At 38.3% G+C, this 27,746-nt stretch overlaps 1 long non-coding RNA gene across 3 annotated transcripts in view; it reads left to right on the plus strand.

Annotated features, from left to right (window-relative positions):
• The window catches only part of LOC138412107 (uncharacterized), a 117,425-nt gene extending 95,713 nt beyond the window's left edge, over positions 1-21,712 (plus strand). For 2 of the 3 annotated variants that reach the window (XR_011244611.1, XR_011244610.1), the window contains exon 4: positions 21,316-21,712. This is a non-coding gene — a long non-coding RNA (uncharacterized lncRNA). The remainder of the gene's footprint in view (positions 1-21,315) is intronic. The other variant, XR_011244609.1, reaches the window with a different exon arrangement.
• Positions 21,713-27,746: the final 6,034 nt, after the last annotated feature.

The following is a 27,746-nucleotide window of genomic DNA, read 5'->3' on the forward strand; positions in this document are numbered from 1 at the left end:
CACTTTTTGTTGTTCTATTTTCAAGGGAAGGACTTGTTCCCTTGACTGAAGTACAATAGTAATTCTGGAGAAAATCCACAGGAGGTCAGTATCATCATTGACTCAGCACCAAAGCTGCCATTAAACTCCTACACTGGCTTCACTTCACTTTATATACACCATCCTGTACATCCTAAATATACCTTAGTTCACAATGACATCTACAACTTCACAGAATAACATTCACTGTCTACAACATACAACTATAGCTGTGATGTTCTTCACAGCCGGTGTTCTTTGTCAATATCCATCCATCATCTGCACTGTTCAGTTTTCCAGCAACATGTGAAAGTGCAGGCAGAGACAGTAATGGTGAGGGGAAATTGTAATTCAGTTATCTCTATCCTTGTCTGAGCACACTGTAAGGGAATGTAGTCAAATTCTTCATGTGAGTATAAAATAATCTGTCTGTAGGTCATACAGATGATTTTGTGACAGCAAGACTTGATTTTCCTTAAGGTTTAAAACAAGTTAATGTTATGACTGAAAGAACACACTGATGTTGTAGAAATACATCTTTTCTTACACAGAGATAAGAAAAATTCACATTAATTAATCTCTGCATGTCTCGTACAGTGAAGAAATTAGGGGCTATTTTTTAGCCCAGGTAAGGACAAAGACCAAAAGCCTGGGGAAAGCAGATACAGCTTGACCTTTACATCAGAATGATGAAATATGTGATTACAGTGACTTGTGGTATGGTATTCAGCATGGTTTGACTTCTTCTGTAACTGCTGATCTTCTGTTCTGTAGACAGAGTGTTAAAGAGAGAGGTCAGAGGAGAATGGTCTTACTGGTTGGAGAAGACAAAAAGGCTGCAGTAACTCAGATAACTACTCTTTACAACTGTGGTGAGCAGAGAAGCATTTCAGGATGAACAACACATCCAGCCTTGAGGTGGATGGTCTATACATCAGGTTCCACTCTGTGAGCCAAGAACAGACGTAAGGCTGCAGTGGACAAAGACTGTCCAACACTGTACAGTTGTAGACTGGATTGAGAGCTGCTGAGGCTGTAGATGTTCTGAATCTGGAGTTAACTGTAAAAATCCATAGAGCCATCCTGCCTTCTTTCAACAGTCCAGGGATGTCCCAGTCTATCTGTCTATTATTTATTGTTATTGTTATTATTATTATGTATCTATTATTTCTTTATACATCATGATATAGCTATAGTTAGAGCTGGTCCAGGCTTGTCTTAAATCTGCTCTTAGTTGTGCTGCTAATTTTTGTCATGTGTCCCTCGAGGTTTACAATGTCGAGGGACACATGACACATGGAGCTTCTATTTCCTCTTCTCCCTCCTCATCACATCAAATAACTTAATGTCTCATGTTACTGACTTGACTTCTTTCCCTGAGTCCCTGTGCCTTATCGTTCGCAGATCCAGGGCTGCGACTGCGGCCTCGTCGTGGATTATGATGGTGGATCGCGAATCAGAGATCGTGATCATAATGGTGGATCCTGCATCGTGCTGGCATCTGATCGTAGTGGTGGACCATGATTAAGGTGGCTGCTGATGGTGGTGGATCATGATGATGGATTATAATGGTGTATCCTAATCGTGGTGGCAGCTGATCGTGGACTATGATTACAAAAAGACTGCTTGATATACAATATGTCTACTCAGATACGCTACCATTACTGACAATAATTCCTCAATTCATTTACCTTCCATCATGCTACAAACTGTTTATTCTAACCAATGCTGTAAATACTCTTATTTTTCTGATGTTCTCCATTACACGTGGCATCTATTGCACTTCTGTCCATCTTGGGAGATCACATGTGGCTCTTTCTGAGTTCTATTTCCTCTGTTAAAAAGGTTTTTTTGGTAGTTTCCCCTTACTCTTGTTGAGGGTTAAGGACAGAGGATGTCACACCTTGTTAAAGCCCTATGAGACAAGTTGAATTTGTGATTCGTGAATATAGGCTATACAAATACAATTTGATTGATTTATTGATATATATGTTATCTTCAACCTTAGATTTAAGTTTATTGCTCATTTCCATTGTCCTGGTTCTGAAGTTAGAAAATCCTACTTTTGGCAATTATCTGGGTGCAGCTCTATAGTGGGACGACCCATTTGCAGCCACTTGCTAGTTGAGTGTATTCAATTCAATTCAATTCAATTTTATTTGTATAGCACCAAATCATACATTATTTCAAGGCACTTTATATAAAAGGTCAGGACCTTAAAATTGTGTTAAATATAGAGAAACCCAACAGTTCCCTCAATAAGCAGCACTTTGGAGACTGTGGAGAGGAAAAACTCCCTCATTAACAGGGAGAAACCTCTAGAAGAACCAGGCTCAATGTGGGCGGTCATCTGCCTCGACAAGTTAGGGTGAGCAGAGAAAAATGGGGAGGAGAGGGTAGATGGGTGGAAAAGTGAGGAGGGGGAGAGAGAGGCGAGAGAGACCAGGAACATTCGAGCAACATCAGGTATCAGATCTGACTACTTATAATGAAAACAATAACAGTGTAAAGAAGTTATTGATTAATAATGATAGCAGCAACAATTCATATAATAATTAATTACCGAAGTATTATTGTTAATAAAATAATAATAATAGTTTTTCTCCTGCAGTTCTGGAGTCAGAGATATCTGCAATAAGAGAAAGAGAGAGAGGGACTATGGAAGAAAAATGAAACATAGTAATTGATATGTATTAAAATAAATAAATGAATGTGGGGGGGCAGAGAGACAGAGAGAAGGGGAGAAGTGCTCAGTGCATGATGGGAGTTCCCCCAGCAGTCTACCCTATAGGAGCATAACTAAGGGATGGTTCAGGACTCACCTGATCCAGCCCTTACTATAGGCTTTATCAAAAAGGAATGTTTTTAAACCTTAAATGCAGATGTATATCTGCAAGTAGCTGAAAAGAAAAGGATTTAAAAAGCATGTTACAATTTTACAGTGCCTCCAATAATGGTCAACAAAAATAATTAGTAGTTATAGAGCTAGAAGTTAGTTATGCTCCTTCATGAACGATTTGGGTTTTGACTTCACTCAACAACCGGGAACCGGGAACCGGGAAACATGAGCACATGACAATTCCATTCATTTGAATCTTCTTAAAGGTTTCCTGTGCAGATTAATTTTCTGATAAATTTTCTGTTGACATTGATTAATTTACGATTTGTTTAAACAAACTCTTGAGAGCACAAAAATATGCAACAAGGAAGCACGATATAACAGCAGTGTTCAAACCTGAACCTCTCACAGAAATGGTAAGAGAGTTATGTGTGTGTACATGTGTGTGAGGCCCGTTGTTCTCTGAGCAACAAACTTTAAATACCATCGGAGCATTCAGCTGGAAATGAACTCTGGCTACTCACACGAGCCACTCACACGAACTACTGCACTCACATCTTTGTGAATAGCTACAGCTTCTGTCCACATTTGAAAAGCTGATACATATAGATACATAGATACACCCTGTAGTAATTTTACATTTGCTAAAAGAAATATAAACAAGGCATTTTCTTAAATAAATTATCACATTATATTAATTGGGTGATGACAAACCCATCACTGCATTTTCCCCAATTTTGGCTTACTTTTATGACTATATGGTTTTCTGTGATAGTAAAATAATAGATGTGTTAAATAACCAAAAAGAAGTAGAACACAAGATCTTTGGTAGATCTTCATATCCAATCATATTCTACTTTAGTGCAGTATATTTCTAACAAATGTTTGATTAATCAAATTATGTAGAGAGAAATGATGCAGATTGAACCTGAGGCTTCTGGGGCTTATGTCTTATATATAGAGAGAGAAATATAACAGCCCAGATGCAGTTTGTACAGTGTCAGAACAGGGGTTCCACATGAATCCCCATTAAAAGTCCATAACAATAGCTCTAGATAATTCCTCTGATGTAGATTTTATTTTTCATTTGCCCTCCCCATACCTCAATTAATTGCTTTGCATTATACAGTATATGTCCTGTTGCCTTTGAAAAGCCATCAAGTAAACAGCATCCAGCAGACTACACAGCCTCATTAGATTTTGTCCAGACACAGAGCGCCCATAAAAACAGATCTCTTCAGTATATAAATATAACATATTTAGCATATCAACTTAAAGGTACAGTTTGTAGAATTTTGTGATATCTAGTGTTTAAATTTCATGTTGCAGCTCACCTCACCCTCTCCTTCCAAACATGAAAAAGAATCCGTTGTAGCCTTTGTTGTCATAAAAACTCAAAAGGTGTTTAGTTTGTCCAGTCTGGACTAATGTAAAAAACATGGTGGCCTCCTTAGAGAGGACCCCCCTACATGTAAATATAAAGTATTTAAATATAAAGGGCCTTTTCTGGGGTAAAGAAAACTAGTGAAAACATCATGAGGATTGTACTTCCTTAAATTTCTGCCAGTAGTTCCCTTTAACCTAAATCTTACACACTGCACTTTTAAATAATGATAATAAAGTATCAAAACTCAATTTTAAGAGACCCTTCTACAAGAATGAATATTGTAATAGAACGATTAATAGAAAGATAAAAAAACAAACATTAAAAGATCCAAAAAGCGTGGCTCCACTGTCATAAACTAGTTTATATAGGCAACCTTTAGAGGCAGGCGGTAAAAGGAGATGAGTGTGGGAGACAAAGTAAGTAAGAATGGTAAGAATGGAGAAGCTGACTTTCTCAGCTAGACTAAAATCAGAAACTTTTAAAAACTACTGGGAAAACTGGATTGATTTTGTGTCTCCATTGAGAGCAGACTTTGTGCAATAAGGACAGTGTGTATTGCAGAGTGTTGACCCCCTTGGTTCAGGCTACAAACTTGTTTATTGTTCATTTATTTATTTGATATGTTTACCCCAATCAGGAGACAAGGAACAATGCAGGAGAGGTGTGAAAATAAGGACAAGAGTGAAAAAGCAGTTCATTTTACTTCACATTTACTCTACTGTAACTTTACTTGAGAATTAATGTCCAATTATGTCTCTGCTCTGCGGTGGAAATATAGGAATGTTTTATACAGTTGTAAAATTATACACATTATGTAAAATATTGATGGAATATTGATATGTGGAATCAATAAAAAAGATAATTGAAAAAAAAAAAAAAAGCTCTGGGTGTTGCAGGTCAAAAGATCAAATTTGGGGCCTTTTGGGTTCAAATGTCTGGTTAGGGTTACTACACATGCTCTTACTGCTGCTGGTGATAGAATAACTTTTTGAACATAAAAACACAAGAATAAACAAAAATACTGTTCTCTAAGTGCTGCAACTGACAGTAAACATTACAACATGAATATGCTCTAGTATTAGAATATGAGAAATTTAATGTTACTCTGCTACTTCAGCCAACTTGCGGGAGGATGAGGTCGTATTAAAGAGACCACTTTGGTGAGAGAATGGGCTGTGATTGGTGGGTGACTGACGAGCACCCATAAACCTATCGGTAGCCGAGCACATGACTCTGTGTCCTGCATGAACTAACACAATGCTTCATTAGTCACAATTCAAGTTCAGGATTTCTACGATGACATTCTCACTTTAAACTTAATTTTAAGTATCTTGAATTGAGGCAAATTAAAGCTGACCTTGAATTATGATCAGTCAGAATCAAATTGTCATATATCACAAATCATAAACTGGATTTATTTTCATAATTAATTATGGATAAAATTACAAAGTATGTTGCAGAAATCTGAAATGGATATCTATATAATTGAGTATTGTACAAGTTACATTGTACAAGTACATGTTCTACTGAATAAGGGATCAGCCACTTGCTATCTGTAAACCCCCAACCCCCAAGTGAATCTCCTTATATTATGCTAGGTGTTGTTTGGGCAAAGAAAAAATTAAAAGAAAAAAACTCTAATTTTTGCATTTTAGCAGGTGCTCTTAATAAAAATGTTCCCTTTTTAGCACCATGCATCTTATCCACTGAAATATCCACACTTACATCACTGATATAAACATATCAGTCAGGTTTGCCTATCTCAGCTGTGGAGAAGGGAGGGAGACTGTCACCTGTGCATGTACACCACTGTATCTCTCATGGAAGTTACCATTTTAATTATGTTAGAGGCAAAAAAATTGTGAGCATTGACAGCCATTTTTAGATATGATAGGTAAAGTGAGCAGTATCGGCTACAGAGTTTACCCATAGTCTGCTGCTGCCATCTTCCTCATCCTGCTACTGATTGGCATAATCATTGCCATTGCAGTGGTCTGTTGCAAGTGGAGGAAGAAAGCTCTGAGAAAGGACAAAGAAGGAGTGCCACTCCGGGATGTTTAGTGTGTGTGTGTTTCAGCACATGCACACACATGCACACATATTATTGTGGGAACAAGCGGTACAGCTGAACTGGACTGAGGCCTGCAACGAAAGTAATAGTTCAAAGTTCCACTGTCAAACACTGGAATCCACCCTTCCTTTAGTTTCTGTGAAACTGAATATGTTGAACATATTTTATTCTTACTTCATCTACTACTATCATTTCATGCTGCAAAAAATAAAAGATAGAAACACTGATAGTCATCTTACTGAAGCTGTTATATTTCATTCATTTTCTTTTGTATTTGCTTAGTGGTATTTGATAATTGTAGATAAAGACTACCATTTCATTTTATTTATTTCATTTTATAGAGACCTTTCTAACTTCACATTTATTTTTTTAGTCTGGTGAAAGCAACACTTTATGGAAAATCAAGACTTTGTGTATATTATTTTGTATCTGATGCTTAACTTATTGTGTATAATTGAAATTAACACATTTGTATATGATGCTTTTGTTATACGTCTGTTTTTTGCAGATAATTTTGTATTTGGTGAAAATATTTAACATTTGATAAATATTGTTATAAACAGAACCATTTATTATCTCAGTTCTGTTAAATGGAAAATAGCAAATATTACAATTTGTGTCTGTGCCTTATTAGAGATGGAATTGGAGATGTCAGGATTGCAAAAATGCTTGGACTGAATGTGCAGAACACAGAACCCCAACACACTGAATAAACAATAGTACTTGTTAATTAACCCTAAGTGATGTCCAGGGGGCTTACATCCATCTATAGTTTTATGAACTTCACTGTAAAAGGAGTTCTGTGCATCTTCATCAAAGGGTGACAAAAAAATCTAAAAAGTGAAACCTGATCCATTTTATGTCTATTAAATCTTGACAAAAGGCATTCATATTTTTACACTCTTACCTTAATAATTCTAGATTCTATAATTCTGTATGGGTTTGAAAAAAATCCACTCTAGCAGATACTTATATGTTATGTAATCTACTTTAGTAGCCTCCCTCATAAATTTAGTTTTTTTTTTGTCTTCTGGCATTGAGAGACGAGTAATCTCACCAGTTACAGTTAAAGCTGTAAAGTTACCCAGATTAACTTCATTATTTTCATTTAGTCAATCCAAAGAGTAAAGTGGACAGAATGCATTTTGTTGATTCTACAAATTTTAGCAGGGAGATAACACAATTTCTATGCCAAGATAGAAACAACAATAAGGTTTCACAACTAATATTCAGCAATGAGATGGTCATGATCACCCATGGGCATCATGTAAGAAAACCAAAATACAAATACAAAGTAGAAAAGATAAACCATAGTCTTTTACAAATTTGGGTAAATAACCAAGAATTAAGAATAGCCTTGTCCATGCCTATAATATGAAGAGCCACAGTGAAGGTAGAGGTAATGAGGTAGGATAGTAATCAAAGGAAATATCCTGTTTCAGGGCCATTCTGCACCCATCAATTAAACCTCAAATGAAACCATTTGTTACATTCACAGACTGACATTTCTACAGATAATTACATCTTGATGCCATACAATATAATATGGTTTACGGCAAACAAAAGAGAAGTACTTAAATGTCTCAGAGAAACATTGTCTGAACCATAGACTGTATATAAAGAGGTCTGAACCCAGTTATCTTGCATGGCTTAAGCCTGGCCCCCAGCTTTACTTTGGGGAACCTTGGAGTTACATGAAAACAAGCCTCTGGGACAGCCTTCTTCCACCTACAAAATATGAAAATGAGAAGGATCTCGTCTCAAAGAATGCTGAAAAAGTAGTCCATGCATTTGTTACCTGTCGACCGCTTGGGGAATTCTGTGAAAGAATAAAAATGTTGTGGCTTGTTCAGATGTGTTTGACTCACTGCAGAATGGGGAGAGACATCACACAAGGCGGTACAATTCTTTCTAATGGTCAACATTCAGAGTTTAGGTTTTGAATCATCACTTAAATGGATAGTTCAACGCAAAAAGAAAATTCACTCATTATCTACTCATCTCTTTGCCGATGGAGGGGTCTCTGTGAAAACAAATGTGAATACAACTCCAGGAAGTCCTGGACAGGCTAATTTATTATACAATTATGCTCCAATCATTCACTAAGTCATGTGATAAACACCTTCAGCACCCCTGCTGATGTGGCATATCTGTATGCATTGGGGGTTCAAGTAAATTGAATTCACACTGTGATGTGAGAGCTTGTGAATGGTTTGTATTTATATAGCACCTTTCTAGTCTTGATGATCACTCAAAGCACTTTACAATACAGTTTGCAATTCACCCATTCACACACATATTCATACAGTTTTTTTTTCAATGAAGGGCAATTTGGGGTTCAGCATCTTGCCTAGGTATACTTGCTTGTGTGTCTTGTGTTGCAAGATCCTGCTTTGGCTGGAGCTGGGGGCCATCAGTGAAGTAGAGGTAGCTGGCCACTGCCTCATATAATAATAGCCATGCTCATCCTGCCATTCAGATGAGTTTTGATTTCTGTAGCATTAATTTGATCTTGTTTTGGTCTGGAATTCAGTTCCTGTCAGCCTTATCAGTTGAATTTCTTTTTTGTTTTAGTTCTTTGAAAATTACTTTTTGTTAGAAAAATCTGAGCCATCATGTGTCTTCCCTTATTTAGTGCCAGATGACTCTGATGCGCCAAACCAAGTTATAAATTGCCTGTGAAAGTAAAACTGAAAATTTTGTAATGTTCAAGGACAAAAGATTATCAGCAAAGTTGGAGCAGCAAAACAAATCAAAAATAAAGAACCTGGGTGTTATTCAGGACTAGATTTTAATCCACACATAAACAATGTCACAAAGATTGCCTTTTATCATTTAAGAAACATTGCAAGAGTAAGACTGTTCCTCACTTTGGAAACTGCCAAAAGTTGATTCATGCTTTTATACTTTCTCGCCTGGACTACTGTAATGCACTATATTCAGGATTACCGAAAAAATCCATCGATCGCCTACAGCTTTTGCAAAATCCAGCAGCCATGGTTTTAATGAGAAATAGGAAAAGATTCCATATTACTTTTATTTTAGTGTCTTTACACTGGCTTCTAGCATCACTGAGGATTGATTTTAAAATTATTTTACTTGTTTTTAATTCTCTTAATGGTACAGCACCGTCATACATCTCTGACTGTTTATCGGAATATGTTACGAATCATTCCCTCTGGTCGTCTACAGCGGGCTTGCTCAATGTCCCCAAAACAAACAATAAAAGGTTTGGGGAAGCAGCTTTCTCTTGCTATGCTTTCCTATGCTATGCTATCCAAAGGTTTGGAACAAACTCCCACCACACATCAGACATGCTTCTTCTGTTGATAGTTTTAAGAAACAACTCAAGACCTGTTGCTATGATAATACATTTTAGCTGCATTTTATGTATAAATACATTTATTATTATTATTGTTATGGTCTCAGCCAGCCAGGCCATAACAACATGTAATCAGGAAAGCTGTCTCAAAAGCCATCCTCCTGGGAAAGTAGATACAGTAAACACAAAGATCGATGTCATGAAGAAAAGCAGGAACTTGAAAGGTGCATAAAAATATCAAAAGAAATAGAGAAAACAACAACAATTTTCTTCTACAACTCCCAACATGCACTGAACTGTGCCTGTGGCCCCATATTTTTTATCATATTACTTCATGTAACTAAAGTCCATTGTTTGTGCTTCCATCTCTCTATCTCTCTCCCTCTCTCTCCAAATTTCACTACTAATACTACCACCATATTATGATTATGATGATGATGATAAACTGTTATAATTAATAATATAATTGCATCTCAATGTATCACTATTCATTATATTTATATTTTTATGACAACAACAGTCTCTCTCTGTCTCTCTCTCTCTCTTCTCTCCCCTCTTATCCACTCATCTCTCCTCTCCTCCATTATTCTCCTCTAGTCAAGGCAGATGGGCGCCCACACTGATTCCAGAAACTTGTTGTAGTCACTCACTTATAGTAAACTCACTTGAATACTATAATAATAATAATAATATTGATACTATTACTACTACTACTACTATTAATACACTTTATTCATATAGCACTTTAAAAAACGGAAGTGCTTTGACTGAAAAGCAAGCAAAGTAAATACAAACTTGAACAAATAAAAGCAGTAATATGACAATCAAATATTAATTTGGTCCAATTTTTAGTGAAAATGGCAGAGCAGATGTTTTGGTTGCAAACCTAACAATGCTCTACTTGGCTCTACTATTGCTCTACTACTTACTTGTATGCAAGTAGAGCTATAATTCATCCTGCACATTGAGGCCTCCATCATGAAATACAATGCACAACAAAAGACATAAAACAGTTTATATTTTGTTACATTACATACAGTACAAAATACTATGAATATACACATTTCACTTAATAGTAACATGCCATCGCCCAAAGATATCAGTAATCATATCTTCAGTTTTAGAGCATTCCATTACTTCTGACTATACGTGTTGGCAGCTCTGTGCGGTAAACACATTTCCCGTTAGTCTGCATGAAGGTGACTGACATCTTATGCTCAGTGACCTGGAAGTAAGCCACGCCTCCTATTGTGTGATTGACAGGACTGGAGTAGAGCTGCCAGGACTGAGGAACACTGTCCTTGTGAGTGGTGTCAGGATCGCTGACCACCCCACTCCCACTGACTACATATGAGCTCCCATCATCCTCTCTGATGAACTGTTAAAAATACAGAGACAGACAGCATTAAAGGCATCAATGTTGTGCTCAATTAGACCAAGATACAGCGACAAAATTCATTAAAGGTTCAGTGTGTAAGATTTAGGTGAAAGGGAGCAGAAACTGAATACAAAGTAATCCTAGTGATGTTTTCACTAGTGTGTTTTATCTAAATTGTACGATTGTTGTTTTCTTAGAATGAGCCATCTATATTTAAATACTTTATATTTACATGTGGAGCAGGTCCTCTCTACAGAGGCCGCCATGTTTTTACAGTAGTAAAAACTGGACAAACTAAACGCCTCTTGAGTTTTTATGACAAGTGAAGGCTGCCACAGGTTCTCTTTCATGTTTGGAAGAGGAGGGTAAGATGAGGGGTATTCAGCTGCAACATGAAGCTGCTCAGTATAAGTAGGAAGTATAATTCAGGAAGACTTTCTCATAAACCGTTCCTGGCAGAGGCCGTCCACACAGAGCCCAGTTCTGCCGGAGGTTTCTTACACCTGGGAGTTTTTCCTCCCCGCTGTTGCTCATGCTTGCTCGGTGTGGAACAAGTTGGATTTTGTGTTTCTTCTTGGACTTGGACTTTTGTGCAGCACCCTTAGACAACTGCTTGTTGTGATACCGTGCTATATAAATTTGAAATTTGAAATATTCAATTACTCACAAATCTATCTCTCTATATATATTTCTTCTTATTAATCAGCTGATTGTGGGCATTTTGAATGGCCATTCAGATATTGCCACAATCTCATCCAGCCAGTCGTGCGGTTGTGATCAAATTTGAAATCCTTTCTCCTCTCTCCGGCAGTCAGCTGTCATTAGTGATCCGCTGTAACTCCCCTTCAACCCAATCTCCTCTGGTTTAATCCGAAGCCATGGTCCAGTCCAGCAGAGTCATTCATAATTATTTCTCCATCAACCCCTCTGATGCCGATGACATCACATAGGGGTCAAAATGCCAAAAGACTTAATTGCATAGAAATAAAAAAAATATTCAACTGTCAAGTTAAAGTCTCTCCTGATTGAACTGTTCTCATATCAACCACTTGTTTCCAATCTTATTTCATTGTAGGGCTTTATGCAGCACATTGATTCCCTCTTACACTGACACACACATATTGACAATAACACATCTGAATGCTTAGACTGCAACACTCACGTTGCACAGTAAATTCCTCTTGCTCCAACGTGTTTTACAGACACACAGATCACTTCATAATGTTGAGGTAATTATAAAATTAAATATAAAACCATATCATACAAGTGGTAGATGAAGTTACCAGATATTCCATCACATTGTATCATTCTATGTTATTGTTTCCATCTTTTCAATCCCCCCTCTCTTTCTGCTTCTGTTGTGCAGTGACTTTAGTTTTTTTACGGTCATTTTGTGCCATACAGACTTGCATAGTGAAGATAAGGCTTACAGTGTACCATTCTTAATGTTGTCTTTACTCAGTAGCCATCACATTGTGCAATCATTTACTTCATTGAGATAAGTTGAAGCCAATTGTTGGACTGTAAGTTATACAACTGCAGGAAAAACAAATGCTCATCTTCCTGGAACAATATGTCAACATTGGCTCATATAAAATAAATAAGATTTCATCTTTATGACTAATTATATTGACCAGTAATATCCGTTGAAACAAAGTATCATTTAACCCAATAACTATCTGGATGGTTTCTAATTTTTGGAAATGTATAAAACCTGTGATTGTGTAATGTGGGCACATGCCAGTCTTGGTGCCAGAAAATGATGCAAACTAGCTTTGAACTATCAACAAGTACAGTCTTTGTAGCACCCACTAGTGAATGCCACCTCCTGTACAGAGAGGGGCAATCTTGCACATGCTCTTCTCAAACACAGTGTGATAAGTGGGATATGAAAAAGAATAAATAACTGTCAAAGAGACAGACAGACAAATAACAACACACTGAGATACACTTCCTTGATGTGTATCATTTACACATGATATTTTTTATGATTGAGCGTGCACTCACTTACATACCTGCAGATTGTGGTCATGGCCAGACAAGTACACAGTGACTCTGTATTTCTTCAGCAGGGGCCTCAGTCTGTTGACCAGACAGGATGTTGGTCCGTGATGGCCGATTGACCAGACAGTATAATGACCAGCCACCACAACATAGGCTGATATGACACATGTCATACATACTGGCACTTCAGTTAAAAGGCAACAACAGAACAAAATGTAACTGTATCACATCTTAGAGAACAACCACAGTTCTGTCTCATTTGCTTCTGTTTCTGTATGTTAATTGAGAGTGGCATGATGATGCAGAAATCGTTTGTATTTAGTGCCGTGCAAAAATATTATAATTAATAACATGCATAATACAATCATGCACATAGCAATGACTCCAAACATATAGCCTTATAAAGATTTATCAAGAACTATCTTCACAGATAAGAGAAACAAATAGCTCTTCACATCATCAAGTTATTTTTTGACAGCATGACGTAACAGAGGAATGTTTTTTGAGCAATGTTGCAGATCATCAAACACATTTTAATATAAGGTAAAGACAATGTGAGTACATCATTGGATTTATTGAAAGGAAAGAGTTAATCTAAATCCCCCATTGAAAGGTAATCCACCCCAAAACCTAAATACTGTTCTATTTGCAATAACTTTAAGTCTTTTACATCCCTGTGGAGGAATTTTTGAACCATTGCCATTGCAGGACTTTTTAAAATCCAGCACATAGGTTTTTGAGCATGAACTGTACATTCATGCTGTACTCTAAAGTCTTGCCACAGCATCATAATCGGGTTCAAGTTGAGAGCTAACATTTGGTGTTTGTCCTGATGCCTACGTGCTCAGGACATTATGTGTTGCTCTACAAATTGTTTGGAGTGTCCAGGCAGTTGTATTGGCAGTTTGCTACTGCATGGCGTGAGTTTGGTTGCTTTGCAGCTTGTTTTTTCGAATTTAACTGTTGCTTGTGGGTATCGTTGTGTTATTGTGAAGTTGTGGTCTCCCTGTTGTTAAAAAAAATCCACTGTGTGTGTGTATGTGTGTGCAGAGGTGATAAAAGCACACACATTCTTTACTCAAGTAGAGGTACAGATACTTGTATTAAAAATAAAGAAGTTTAACCACTGTTTCGGCTTCTTTAACCAAGTAAAAGTATAAAAGTACAGGTTCTGAAATGTACTTTGACTTCTTTAACTGAACTACTCTTACTTCAAATAAAGTAAAGAACAATTCACTTAAACGGAGGGTTAAAGCAAAGATTTCTGAGCATGAAAAACTGTCCACAAGAAAATGAGTACAATGTATTGAATGAAGTATTTTCTTAAAAGGTCCAGTGTATAAGACTTAGGAGAAAGTGATCTATTGGCAAGAATTGAATATAAAATAATCCACCAGTGGGCAATCGTCAAAATTGTACAGATTGAACAGAATGGGCCCTGCTAGATTTAAATACTTTATATTTACATCAGGAGCGCATCCAAACTGGGCAAACTAAAGCTTTTGAGTTTTTATGTCAGCTGAAGTTCACAGCAGGTTCTGCTACCCACCTCTGAGAGTGTTTATGTACATATGATATTCATTAGCGATATTCACTGCCACTAGATGTCGCACTAGCAGCAGTATCTCAAACCATAGCAAATGTGGAGGTAATCCTGTAATTCTCCATTTACTTTATTTAAATCTCAATAGGTATATGTTTATATCAGTGATGTAAGTGTGGATATTTCAGTGGATAAGATGCATGGTGCTAAAAAGGGAACATTTTTATTAAGAGCACCTGCTGAAATGCAGAAATTAGACTTTTTTTCTTTTAATTTTTTCTTTGCCCAAACAACACCTAGCATAATATTAGGAGATTCACTTGGGGGTTGGGGGTTTACAGATAGCAAGTGGCTGATCCCTTATTCAGTAGAACATGTACTTGTACAATGTAACTTGAACAATGCTCAATGATATAGATATCCATTTCAGATTTCTGCAACATACTTTGTAATTTTATCCATAATTAATTATGAAAATAAATCCAGTTTATGATTTGTGATATATGACAATTTGATTCTGACTGATCATAATTCAAGGTCAGCTTTAATTTGCCTCAATTCAAGATACTTTAAATGAGGTTTAAAGTGAGAATGTCATTGTAGAAATCCTGAACTTGAATTGTGACTAATGAAGCATTGTGTTAGTTCATGCAGGACACAGAGTCATGTGCTCAGCTACCGATAGGTTTATGGGTGCTCGTCAGTCACCCACCAATCACAGCCCATTCTCTCACCAAAGTGGTCTCTTTAAATACGACCTCAACATTAAATTTCTCATATTCTAATACTAGAGCATATTCATGTTATGGTTGTAATGTTTACGGTCAGTTGCAGCACTTAGAGAACAGTATTTTTGTTTATTCTTGTGTTTTTATGTTCAAAAAGTTATTCTAACACCAGCAGCAGTAAGAGCATGTGTAGTTACCCTAACCAGACATTTGAACCCAAAAGGCTCCAAATTTGATCTTTTGACCTGCAACACCCAGAGCTTTTTTTTTTTTTCAATTATCTTTTTTATTGATTCCACATATCAATATTCCATCAATATTTTACATAATGTGTATAATTTTACAACAGTATAAAACATTCCTATACTTCCACCGCAGAGCAGAGACATAATTGGACATGAATTCTCAAGTAAAGTTACAGTAGAGTAAATGTGAAGTAAAATGAACCGCTTTTTCACTCTTGTCCTTATTTTCACAACTCTCCTGCATTGTTCCTTGTCTCCTGATTGGGGTAAACATATCAAATAAATAAATGAATAATAAACAAGTTTGTAGCCTGAACCAAGGGGGTCAACACTCTGCAATACACACTGTCCTTATTGCACAAAGTCTGCTCTCAATGGAGACACAAAATCAATCCAGTTTTCCCAGTAGTTTTTAAAAGTTTCTGATTTTAGTCTAGCTGAGAAAGTCAGCTTCTCCATTCTATATATATCGAGCATTACATCTACCCAATCCTCTATTTTTGGTGGATCTTTTTTTAGCCATTTTCTGGTGATGGCCTTTTTAGCCACCACCACCATCATTATTCCAAATATGTATTTAATCTCCTGGTTCTCTTTTCCCAAATATAAAACTTCAAATGAAAGTGGAATTTGCACTTTCAGAATTGTTTCCATACTCTTCTTTAACTCTTGCCAAAAAGGTATAATACAAGGGCATCCCCAAAAGATATGAAAATGGTTGGCCTTATTTTCCCCACACAGTCTCCAACGTCGTGTGTCTTGAGATTTCTGTTGTGTTGGTGTAATAAAGTATCTTACAATGTTCTTCCAACCATATTCTCTCCATGAGAGGGAGCATGTTGTTTTCCACTGTCCTTCATTTACCTTGTCCCATTCCTCCTCTGATAACGTGCGAACGAGCTGAACACGTTCTTCAATAGGTTCAACAACAACCCCCCCCACCCCCAGCGGACCCTCCACTGCCTCTACGACTGCCTCTACTGCTTCTCAGAGCAACAACCCCCCACCTCCCCCCATCATCCTCTGCCCCACACCACACCCGTCACCATCTCCCCCCACCCCTCCGCTGGCTTTCACCACAGACTTTTTCACACCTCCCACCCCCAGGACATCCTCACATCACCCACAGTCCCCCACCACCACCACCTCCTGCAACACACACCTCTTTGCACCACCCTCAAACCCACCACTGACATCCCCTACCCTCCAGTCTGGACTACACATCACAGCCAGCCAGGTGAGGAGAGAGCTGGAGAGGCTCAAACAGAGGAAAGCTGCTGGACCGGACCGCATCAGCCCTCGTGTGCTGAAGGCATGTTCCAGCCAGCTCTGTGGAGTTCTCCAGCACCTCTTCAACCTGAGCCTACACCTTCAGAGAGTGCCAGTGCTCTGGAAAACATCCTGCCTGGTCCCAGTGCCCAAAAAAGGACGTCCTGCTGCACTGGAGGACTACAGGCCGGTGGCACTGACCTCTCACATCATGAAGGTCATGGAGAGACTGGTATTGGCACACCTCAGACCACTGGTGTGCCCATCACAAGACCCCCTGCAGTTTGCATATCAGCCCCATGTTGGGGTTGATGATGCAATCATCTACCTGCTGCAGAAGGCCTACTCCTCCCTGGACAGACCAAACACCTCAGTCCGGATCATGTTTTTTGATTTCTCCAGCGCCTTCAACACCATCCAGCCCAGACTGCTGAAGGCCAAACTGGAGGGCACGCGGGTGAGTGCTCCCCTCATCACTTGGGTCGATGACTATCTGACGGGCAGACCACAGTTTGTGAGATTACAGAATTGTGTGTCTGATCGTCTGATCAGTAACATCGGGGCCCCCCAGGGAACTGTACTGTCCCCCTTCCTCTTCACCACATACACTGCTGATTTTAAGCACTGCACTGAGTCGTGTCATCTGCAGAAGTTCTCTGATGACACGGCCATTGTGGGGTGTATTGAGGGCGGGGGGAGGCTGAGTACAGGGACCTGGTCGACCGCTTTGTGAAGTGGTGTGGGGAGAACCGCCTGCAGCTCAACGTGGAGAAGACGAAGGAGATGGTGGTGGATTTCAGGAGGAACAAGCCCCTGCCCTCTCCTGTCTGCATCAGTGGGACGGATGTGGAGGTGGTACCTGCATACAAGTACCTCGGTATCACATTGGACAATAAACTGGACTGGTCCACCCACACAGAGGGCCTGAGCCGGCTTTACTTCCTGAGGAGGCTCGGGTCCTTCAATGTCTGGAACAAAATGCCCGCAGATGTTCTATCAGTCTGTTGTGGCGAGCACCATCTTCTTTGCTGTGGTGTCCTGGGGTGCGGGCATCAAGACAAAGGACGCCAACAGACTGAACAAAATCATAAGGAAAGCAGAGTCTGTGGTTGGCTCTAAGCTTGTCACCATGGAGGAGGTGGTGGAGAACAGGATGCTGGCAAAACTGCTGGCAATCATGGACAATCCCTCTCACCCCCTCCACAAAACACTGGACAAGCTAAAGAGCAGCTTCAGCCACAGGCTCATCCAACCCCGCTGCTCTAAGGAGCGATACAGGAAATCGTTCATTCCAACCGCAATAAGACTCTATAACTCATCTACCTCTGTCAGAGCCACCATCACAGAACTGAACTAACATACCTGTCACCCTTGCACCATGTACCCTGTACAACACTACGCCCCATATACTGGAACATTTACTTCTGTGATATGTGTTAATTAAACCATTTTGATATTACAGACCATTTTATACAATAATATTGTCTTTTGCACACCCAGTCTACATATTCTTACACTGATAGTATATTGTATAGTCAAGTACTTATATTTATACCCTACTATATACTATATATCATATCATATTATATCATACTCTGTATATTCTCTGTATATTCTTCGTATATATAAGTCTATATACACATATTTATACATGTGTACATGTTATTATTATTATATTATTACTACTACTATTACTATTATTATTATATATACTGTTGCTGCCATTATTACTATATACTGCTATTATATTGGTATAAGTACTATCTATATAAATATATATTATGTTATATTGTATACTATATATATATATATATATATATATATATATATATATATATATATATATATATATATACTGTACTACTATTCTTATATACTGTCTAACAATAACATTACCATCATATCATCATTACTATTACCATCATATTGCCACTGCACTACTTGTCTGCCTATTCATCTTGTGTTTCTGTTTTTGTTCATTTTTACCTCAATGTTTTGTTTTGTTCTATTGTATTGTGTTTTGTTGTGTTCTGATATACGAGCTGCTATGACAACTTAATTTCCCTCCGGGGATGATTAAGTAATCTATCTATCTATCTATCTAACTGCCACCCAGCCTCTTTTCCCCCCTTTTCTTTTATAAATGTCATATTGTTACCCTTTAATCTTTCCACTTCTTTATATAGTTTTGTGATTAGTTTGAATCATATGCTGAGATAAAGAACTTAATGATTCCTGACTCAGGCTCATCTGAATTAAACTTTTTTATAGTTTTCTCCATATAATGCCGCATCTGTAGATATCTGTATAAATCTTGATTGTTTAATCCATACTGATTTTTTAGATCCTGAAAACTTTTGATGGTCTTCTTTTTAAAAAGTTCCCAAAATATTTTTGGTCCCACGTCCCATCTACTGAATCTACTATCTGCTGTGTTTGGTGTGAAGTCTGAATCATATGCGATTCATCTCAATACCTTACTCTCTTCAATCACTTTATTCTTTGATATAATCTCAAGAAATTCCCTGTCTGCCCCTGCTGCCTTCTAGCCGTATAACGTTATTATAAACAAGCAAGATCTTACCTTTGCACTTTTCCTGCCACACAGGGAAAGACAACGCCTCCACGACACACACAAATGAAACTTATCTCTCTCTCACGTGTCTGTGTGTGTGTGTGTGTGTGCGTCGGGTCAGATCAAGGTGGTCAGCGGGACCTTTCACGTGACTCCTGCATTTAGAGACGCGGTCTTTCCCTGCGTGGAGTTGGAGAGAGCGAGCGACCTTCGGTGACCACGTACAATGATATTCCGGCTGAAATCTTGATACGGACATACAGGGGATGCAGAGGAAGGCAAAAATCTACGGAGGAAAAGGGAGGCTGTGAAACAACAAAGACTTATCAAGAAGAGCTATAAGCCGAGTCTTCCCTCCATTGTCATGGGAAACGTGAGATCGCTGGGGAATAAGATGGACGAGCTGACTGCACTGGTCCAAAGTCAGAGGGAGTATCTTGAGTGTAGTTTAATATGCTTTACGGAGACATGGCTGCACCAGGATGTTCCCGACGAAAACACCACCATCAAGGGCTTCCATACTGTGCGCGTGGACAGAGACAGCGTTCAGAGCGGTAAGCGCAAAGGAGGGGGTCTTTGCAGGCGACTGAAAGACCGCGTCTCTAAATGCAGGTGTCACATGAAAGGTCCCGCTGATCACCTTGATCTGACCCGACACACACAGACACGTGAGAGAGAGAGAGAGAGATAAGTTTCATTTCTGATGAAAGTGTGTGTCGTGGAGGCGTGGTCTTCCCCTGTGTAGGAGAGGTGTATAGGCTGGTAAGATGTTTTTTGTTTTTTAATTTTTAATAACGTTATATGGATTACATCATAGCGTAACGAGTTGATATGATGCGGAGCTCCCTGTGTTGTTTTCCAATTGCTGGTGGAAGTGAAGGGGGTTAACCCCGCAGTAAGCAACATCACCTTCGGCCCTGGATGGAACACACTTCTGGCTACGACCGGTGAGCTGAAGCAGGAACGATTAACAAGAGGAAAGTGACTGAAGGAAAGTGTGAAAGACATTCACAGATTCAGACTTTTCGGATCAATAGCAGACTCGCAAGGGGATTCGTATCAAGTTACATTGTGAAACCTTTCAGGTAATGCAATAACTTTATTACAGTTTCCCTTTTTCCAAATGAACAACTGAGACGATCCCTCATGTGATTAGTTTATCATTAATACCACGGTCATTTTATACTCCACTTCAACTCTTCTTTACCCATCTTTCACACTTTACTGCAGTAATTTCCTCCTGTTCTCAACCAGAAATATGTCACGCTATAATGTGATCCGTATAATGTTATTAAAAATGTATAAAACACCCCACACTTGAGAACAAACACAGTTAAGATCTGTTGTTATATAGATAGTATGCTTGAATGTTGTTATATAGTATTGTTTGCAGATGCTATGAATGTGTTGTTAATTTTATGACACTCAGCCCACAGTGTGGACGATCATCTGCCTGGATCATCTGGTATCAGCTCTTACTAGTTAAAATGTAAACAATAACAGTGTAAAGAAGTTATTGATTATCAATGATAGCAGCAACAATTAATATAATAAGCATTGTTGTTAATAATGATAATAATAATAGTTGTTCTCCTTCAGTTCTTGAGTCAGAGGTATCTGCAATGAGAGAGAGAAAGAGAGAGAGGGACTATGGGAGAAAAGAGACACGTCAATAACATAGTTTTTGACATTTATTAAAAAAAATAAATGAGTGTGGGGTGGGGGGGGGCAGAGAGACAGAGAGAAGTGGAGAAGTGCTCTGTGGATGATGGGAGTTTCCCCTGCAGTCTAGACCTATAGCAGCTTAAGGGATGGTTCAGGACTCACCTGATCCAGCAAGGCTTTATCAAAAAGGAATGTTTTAAGTTTAACCGTAAATGCACAGAAGTTGTCTGCCTGGTAGCTGAATGCTCTACCTCCTGTTCTACTCTTACAGACTCTTGGAACCACAAGAGAGCCTGTGTTTTGGGAATGAAAACACCTACTGTAGATCCTTGAGAGAGAGTCTGAGCCAGGGACAGTAAATATGGTTGAGGTTCCATCAATAAGGTGAGTAATAAAAAATGTGATACCTTACAATATACTGTGATGTTAACTTTGTTCTGAGAATGTTTTTGAAATCTGTGGGGATTTATGTAGATAACATTTATTTGACAACTTGTACCATTTCTATTTGGGGGGGCAACTTCACGGCTATGCTCAGTATCAAATTCTAAATCCACATTAAAAAACTGAGGAGAAAAAAATATGAAAAGATGAGGAGGGAGGTTGATTTTCATGTGATTTTTATTGTGTTGTAGACTGGTTTGTTTTAAATGTCCCCCAGGCAAAATGGAACGTGCGTAACTTGTAGTGACTACAGTATCAGTATAGTGCCTGGAAAAGATAATTTTGGATACATGCCTCGAGCTGCAACTGGCAACTGACACAGAAAGTAATGCATGTAAGACACATTGTCATCATCCACAGGGTCTCCTCCTGTGTCCTTTCACCTCCCCTTTATAATGTGTATACTGATGACTGCCGCAGCTGGCATGACAACAGATTACTTTTCAAATTTGCTGATGACTCTGTGACAGTCAGTTTCCTCCATGCAACTCTCAGCCCCCTCCCACTAAGCATTCAAAGGTATTTATTACCCTCCTGTAGTTTCACTCAGTGGAGGAGACATCCTGGCCATTTGTTTACATGTTCTGTGGATGACCCCCCCTGTGAGATCCCAGTTGTTTGATCCCAATCAGAGATACCATGAGAAGCCATAAAGATTTGGTTTCTCGAGGCCATACAACTCAAGTCTCTTAAGCCACCATCGTAAACCTTAAGGTTGCCCTTTCAGGTAAACAATTTGGTGAACCATTTGGTCAGTCATCCACATACATGTCTGCTAATGCAATTAAACATTCACAAATGTAAAAATTTCCATTACAATACCTTACAATATACTGTGATGTTAACTGTGTTCTGAGAAGGTTTTTGAAATATATGGGGATTTATGTAGATAACATTTATTTGACAACTTGTACCATTTCTATTTGGGGGGGAAATTTCACAGCTATGCTCAGTATCAAATTCTAAATCCACATTAAAAAATTGAGGAGTAAAAAAATATGAAAAGATGGGGAGGGAGGTTGATTTTCATGTGATTTTTATTGTGTTGTAGACTGGTTTGTTTAAAATGTCCCCCAGGCAAAATGGAACATGCGTAACTTGTAGTGACTACAGTATCAGTATAGTGCCTGGAAAAGATAATTTTGGATACATGCCTCGAGCTGCAACTGACACAGAAAGTAATGCATGTAAGACACATTGTCATCATCCACAGGGTCTCCTCCTGTGTCCTTTCACCTCCCCTCTATAATGTGTATACTGATGACTGCCGCAGCTGGCATGACAACAGATTACTTTTCAAATTTGCTGATGACTCTGTGACAGTCAGTTTCCTCCATGCAGATGAGAACAACCATGGTCCCATTGTGGATTGTGAATCTGTATTGGTGTGACTGTGCATTTTTACTACTAAATGTGACAAAAACCAAGGACATGAGTTTTAGGCATCAGTCCTCAAACTCTTAGAATACTATCATCAAGGGACATGTGGTAGACATTTTAGAGAACTACAAGTACCTTGGGATGATTATTAACTATGATATCTCTGATGTTCCTGATGATGACTGTTTGTATTACAGATAGCAAGTGGCTGATCCCTTATTCAGTAGAACATGTACTTGTACAATGTAACTTGTACAATGCTCAATGATATAGATATCCATTCCAGATTTCTGCAACATACCTTGTAATTTTATCCATAATTAATTATGAAAATAAATCCAGTTTATGATTTTTGATATATGACAATTTGATTCTGACTGATCATAATTCAAGGTCAGCTTTAATTTGTGATACTTTAAATTAAGTTTAAAGTGAGAATGTCATCGTAGAAATCCTGAACTTGAATTGTGACTAATGAAGCATTGTGTTAGTTCATGCAGGAGAGAGTCATGTACTCAGCTACCGATAGGTTTATGGGTGCTCGTCAGTCACCCACCAATTACAGCCCATTCTCTCTCTTTAAATATGACCTCATCCTCACTGATCCCTGCTCAGCTCTAACACTTTTAGCACTGTAATGGAAATGTTACATTTTTGTATGTATAATTGCATGAGCAAAGATGTATGTGGAGGACTGAACAAATGGTTGACCAAATTTTTAATCGAAAAGGGCAATAAATCACAAAATATTTATGCAGTGATAAATGCAATTAGGAGTGTTGAGCTCCTTCCTGATTAAACTTTATCATTGTCAGACATACACCAAAAGTAGGGACATCTTTTGGATGTGATTGATGAAGGATCAAAGATCAAATGGCAAGGTCACTAGCACCTCACAAAGCACACTTCTTGCCTTGTATATGCAATATATATCCAAAATGCCTTCAGGGAATTCTTTCATATTTGGCACAAACATTCACATGAATTTGGATTTCATTTTGGTAGCCAAATGTCACAGTGTTCTCACAAAGTATGTAAATATTTTTCCTTAAATTGATATCTAAAGATCAGCTCATGGGAATGTCGTCAAACTTGGTAAAAACATTAACTTAAACTCAAAGATGAAGGATTTTATTCCCTTCGAAGTTAAAGGTCAGAGTTACCTCACGTCACTGTGAATGTGATATATTAGGACTGTCAGTAGGGAATTTCATTATATCTGGTAACTTGGACTCACTGCTTGAGGGAATTCCTTCTCAATGGAGTCACTTGGACTCAAACAAATTAAAGTGGTCAAGGGTCAAGGTTCACAGTGACCTTATATGAATTTAGTCTTAATAATGTTTAAAATTGCTGGAAACTTGTAATATAGATAGAGGGTTAGGGTTACCTTTTAAGGACTTTTTTGGGTTAATATTTTTGCCATAATGAAAATTGAGCTGCCTTTCACTTTCTCAAAAAAAATTTCGTAAAAAAAATTGAAATATTATAAACAAATAGTGGGCATCATCCTGAACGAGGATGAGGTGAAGATTCTAAGTCAGCTCTTAAGGATTTTTTTTTAGGTAAAATAAAGACCTATCCTAACACATAATAGGAGAAGGTTATGGATGCCATAATTAAAATTTAACAGACTTTCCATAAAGTTGTGGTTTCTCAAGGCCATAAAACTCAAGTCTCTTAAGCCACTATCGTAAACCTTAAAGTTGCCCTTTTAGATTAACAATTTGGTCAACCATTTGGTCAGTCCTCAACATACAGTACATGTCTGCTCATGCAATTATACATACACAAATGTAACATTTCCATTACAGTGCTAAAAGTGTTATAGCTGAGCAGGGATCAGTGAGGATGAGGTTGTATTTAAAGGGACCGTTTTGGTGAGAGAATGGGCATGTATAATTGCATGAGCAAAGATATATGTGGAGGACTGACCAAATGGTTGACCAAATTGTTCATCTAAAAGGGCAACTTTAAGGTTTACGATGGTGGCTTACTGACTGACTCCCAGCAGACCTCAGTTTACACACTGTCTCCTTCCATTAGACAGACAATCCCCATTCCCGCAGCTTGTCAATATTATTCAAAGGTTTATTGTAAAGTTGTTTAATGTTGTAAATAGATATTTAAGGACCCGTGACTTGCCAATTCATTTACATGAAATACTAAGATGACCACATCCTCTCTTAGAGGATGCAGGCTTATGCTCCTGGTAAATATGCCAGAAGTAACAAGTTTGCAAAACAGGAAGTGCTGGATGACGCCCAGCCTCACAGGCCTTTGTCTTTGACATTTCCTCAATAGAATAACAGAAGAAATTTGAATATCCTTTTATCTTTCAACAACATAAAAAGAGAGGATGGCACAGTGTTAAATAAACATCTGCCCCCAGCTGGTAAATTTAAAGAGAACAATTAATCCTGATGACTTTGTGAGAATTATGGTGTTAGGTATCGATCTTCACATTTTATCGGAGGTGATCATTTTTGTCAGTGAATAATTACTTAAGAAAGAGTAATTGTTTTCTTATTGTCTTGAACTCTCCCTCAGCTCTCTCTCTTTCCAATTCATGTCCATCACTGTGGTGTAAAGGCAATTTCATTATTAACTGAACATAATAACAAATCCATGTTGCTGTTTAAACTCTGCAATAAATCTGCAGAAAGAGCATGGCCAGTGTAGTTCACCTAGTTCATTGCCATTGCAGGACTTTTTAAAATCCAGCACATAGGTTTTTGAGCATGAACTGTACATTCATGCTGTACTCTAAAGTCTTGCCACAGCATCATAACCGGGTTCAAGTTGAGAGCTAACATTTGGTGTTTGTCCTGATGCCTATGTAAATACGTGCTCAGGACATTATGTGTTGCTCTACAAATTGTTTGGAGTGTCCAGTCAGTTGTATTGGCAGTTTGCTACTGCATGGCGTGAGTTTTATTTGCTTTGCAGCTTGTTTTTTCGAATTTAACTGTTGCTTGTGGGTATCGTTGTGTTATTGCGAAGTTGTGCTCTCCCTGTTGTTAAAAAAAATCCACTGTGTGTGTGTATGTGTGTGCAGAGGTGATAAAAGCACACACATACTTTACTCAAGTAGAGGTACAGGTACTTGTATTAAAAATAACTTGAGCTGAAGTTTAACCATTGTTTCGGCTTCTTTAACCAAGTAAAAGTATAAAAGTACAGGTTCTGAAATGTACTTTGACTTCTTTAACTGAACTACTCTTACTTCAAATAAAGTAAAAAACAATTCACTTAAACGGAGGGTTAAAGCAAAGATTTTTGAGCATGAAAAACTGTCCACAAGAAAATGAGTACAATGTATTGAATGAAGTATTTTCTTAAAAGGTCCAGTGTATAAGACTTAGGAGAAAGTGATCTATTGGCAAGAATTTAATATAAAATAATCCACCAGTGGGCAATCGTCAAAATTGTACAGATTGAACAGAATGGGCCCTGCTAGATTTAAATACTTTATATTTACATCAGGAGCGCGTCCAAACTGGACAAACTAAAGCTTTTGAGTTTTTATGTCAGCTGAAGTTCACCACAGGTTCTACTTCCCACCTCTGAGAGTGTTTATGTACATATGATATTCATTAGCGATATTCACTGCCACTAGATGTCGCACTAGCAGCAGTATCTCAAACCATAGCAAATGTGGAGGTAATCCTGTAATTCTCCATTTACTTTAATTAAATCTCAATAGGTATATGTTTATATCAGTGATGTAAGTGTGGATATTTCAGTGGATAAGATGCATGGTGCTAAAAAGGGAACCTTTTTATTAAGAGCACCTGCTAAAATGCAAAAATTAGACTTTTTTTCTTTTAATTTTTGTCTTTGCCCAAACAACACCTAGCATTATATAAGGAGATTCACTTGGGGGTTGGGGGTTTACAGATAGCAAGTGGCTGATCCCTTATTCAGTAGAACATGTAACTTGTACAATGCTCAATTATATAGATATCCATTTCAGATTTCTGCAACATACTTTGTAATTTTATCCATAATTAATTATGAAAATAAATCCAGTTTATGATTTGTGATATATGACAATTTGATTCTGTGTGCTCAGCTACCGATAGGTTTATGGGTGCTCGTCAGTCACCCACCAATCACAGCCCATTCTCTCACCAAAGTGGTCTCTTTAAATACGACCTCAACATTAAATTTCTCATATTCTAATACTAGAGCATATTCATGTTATGGTTGTAATGTTTACTGTCAGTTGCAGCACTTAAGCCTAGTTTATGCTTCTGCGTCACGTCGACGCCGTACCTACGCCGTAGGTCGTTGAGCATTCGAAGTTCTGCGTCGAGGGAACGCGTTGCTCTGCAATTCACCGCCATGCCGCTAGGGGGTGTAGCGGTGTGTTTGTGTGGTTATAGCCGAATCCTCGCCTTTTCTTCCGTAAAGTAAACAATGGCGACCGAGGTGGAGCAGCTGTATTTGTTGTTGAAGCTCATCAAAAACGAAGAACAAATGCTTATATTGCAAATGTTGAAGCGCAAGCTACAAAGAAAACGTTTGCGGAGTTGGTTTTTACGACGAGGAAGAAAGACCGGAAAGCAACCGCCGGAACTTACGTTCTGAGCGGACCAATCACAGCGCTTACGGTCCCCGTCGACGTCCGCGTAGTTAGGATTTTTGGGAGGCGCACGTCAGGCTACGGCGTAGGGGTCTGCATCTAGCTACGGCGTCGACATGACGCAGAAGCATAAACTAGGCTTTAGAGAACAGTATTTTTGTTTTTTATGTTCAAAAAGTTATTCTAACACCAGCAGCAGTAAGAGCATGTGTAGTTACCCTAACCAGACATTTGAACCCAAAAGGCTCCAAATTTGATCTTTTGACCTGCAACACCCAGAGCTTTTTTTT

This window comes from Paralichthys olivaceus, chromosome 11 (assembly GCF_024713975.1).
Source record: "Paralichthys olivaceus isolate ysfri-2021 chromosome 11, ASM2471397v2, whole genome shotgun sequence".
In the NCBI taxonomy this organism is placed as follows: domain Eukaryota; kingdom Metazoa; phylum Chordata; class Actinopteri; order Pleuronectiformes; family Paralichthyidae; genus Paralichthys; species Paralichthys olivaceus.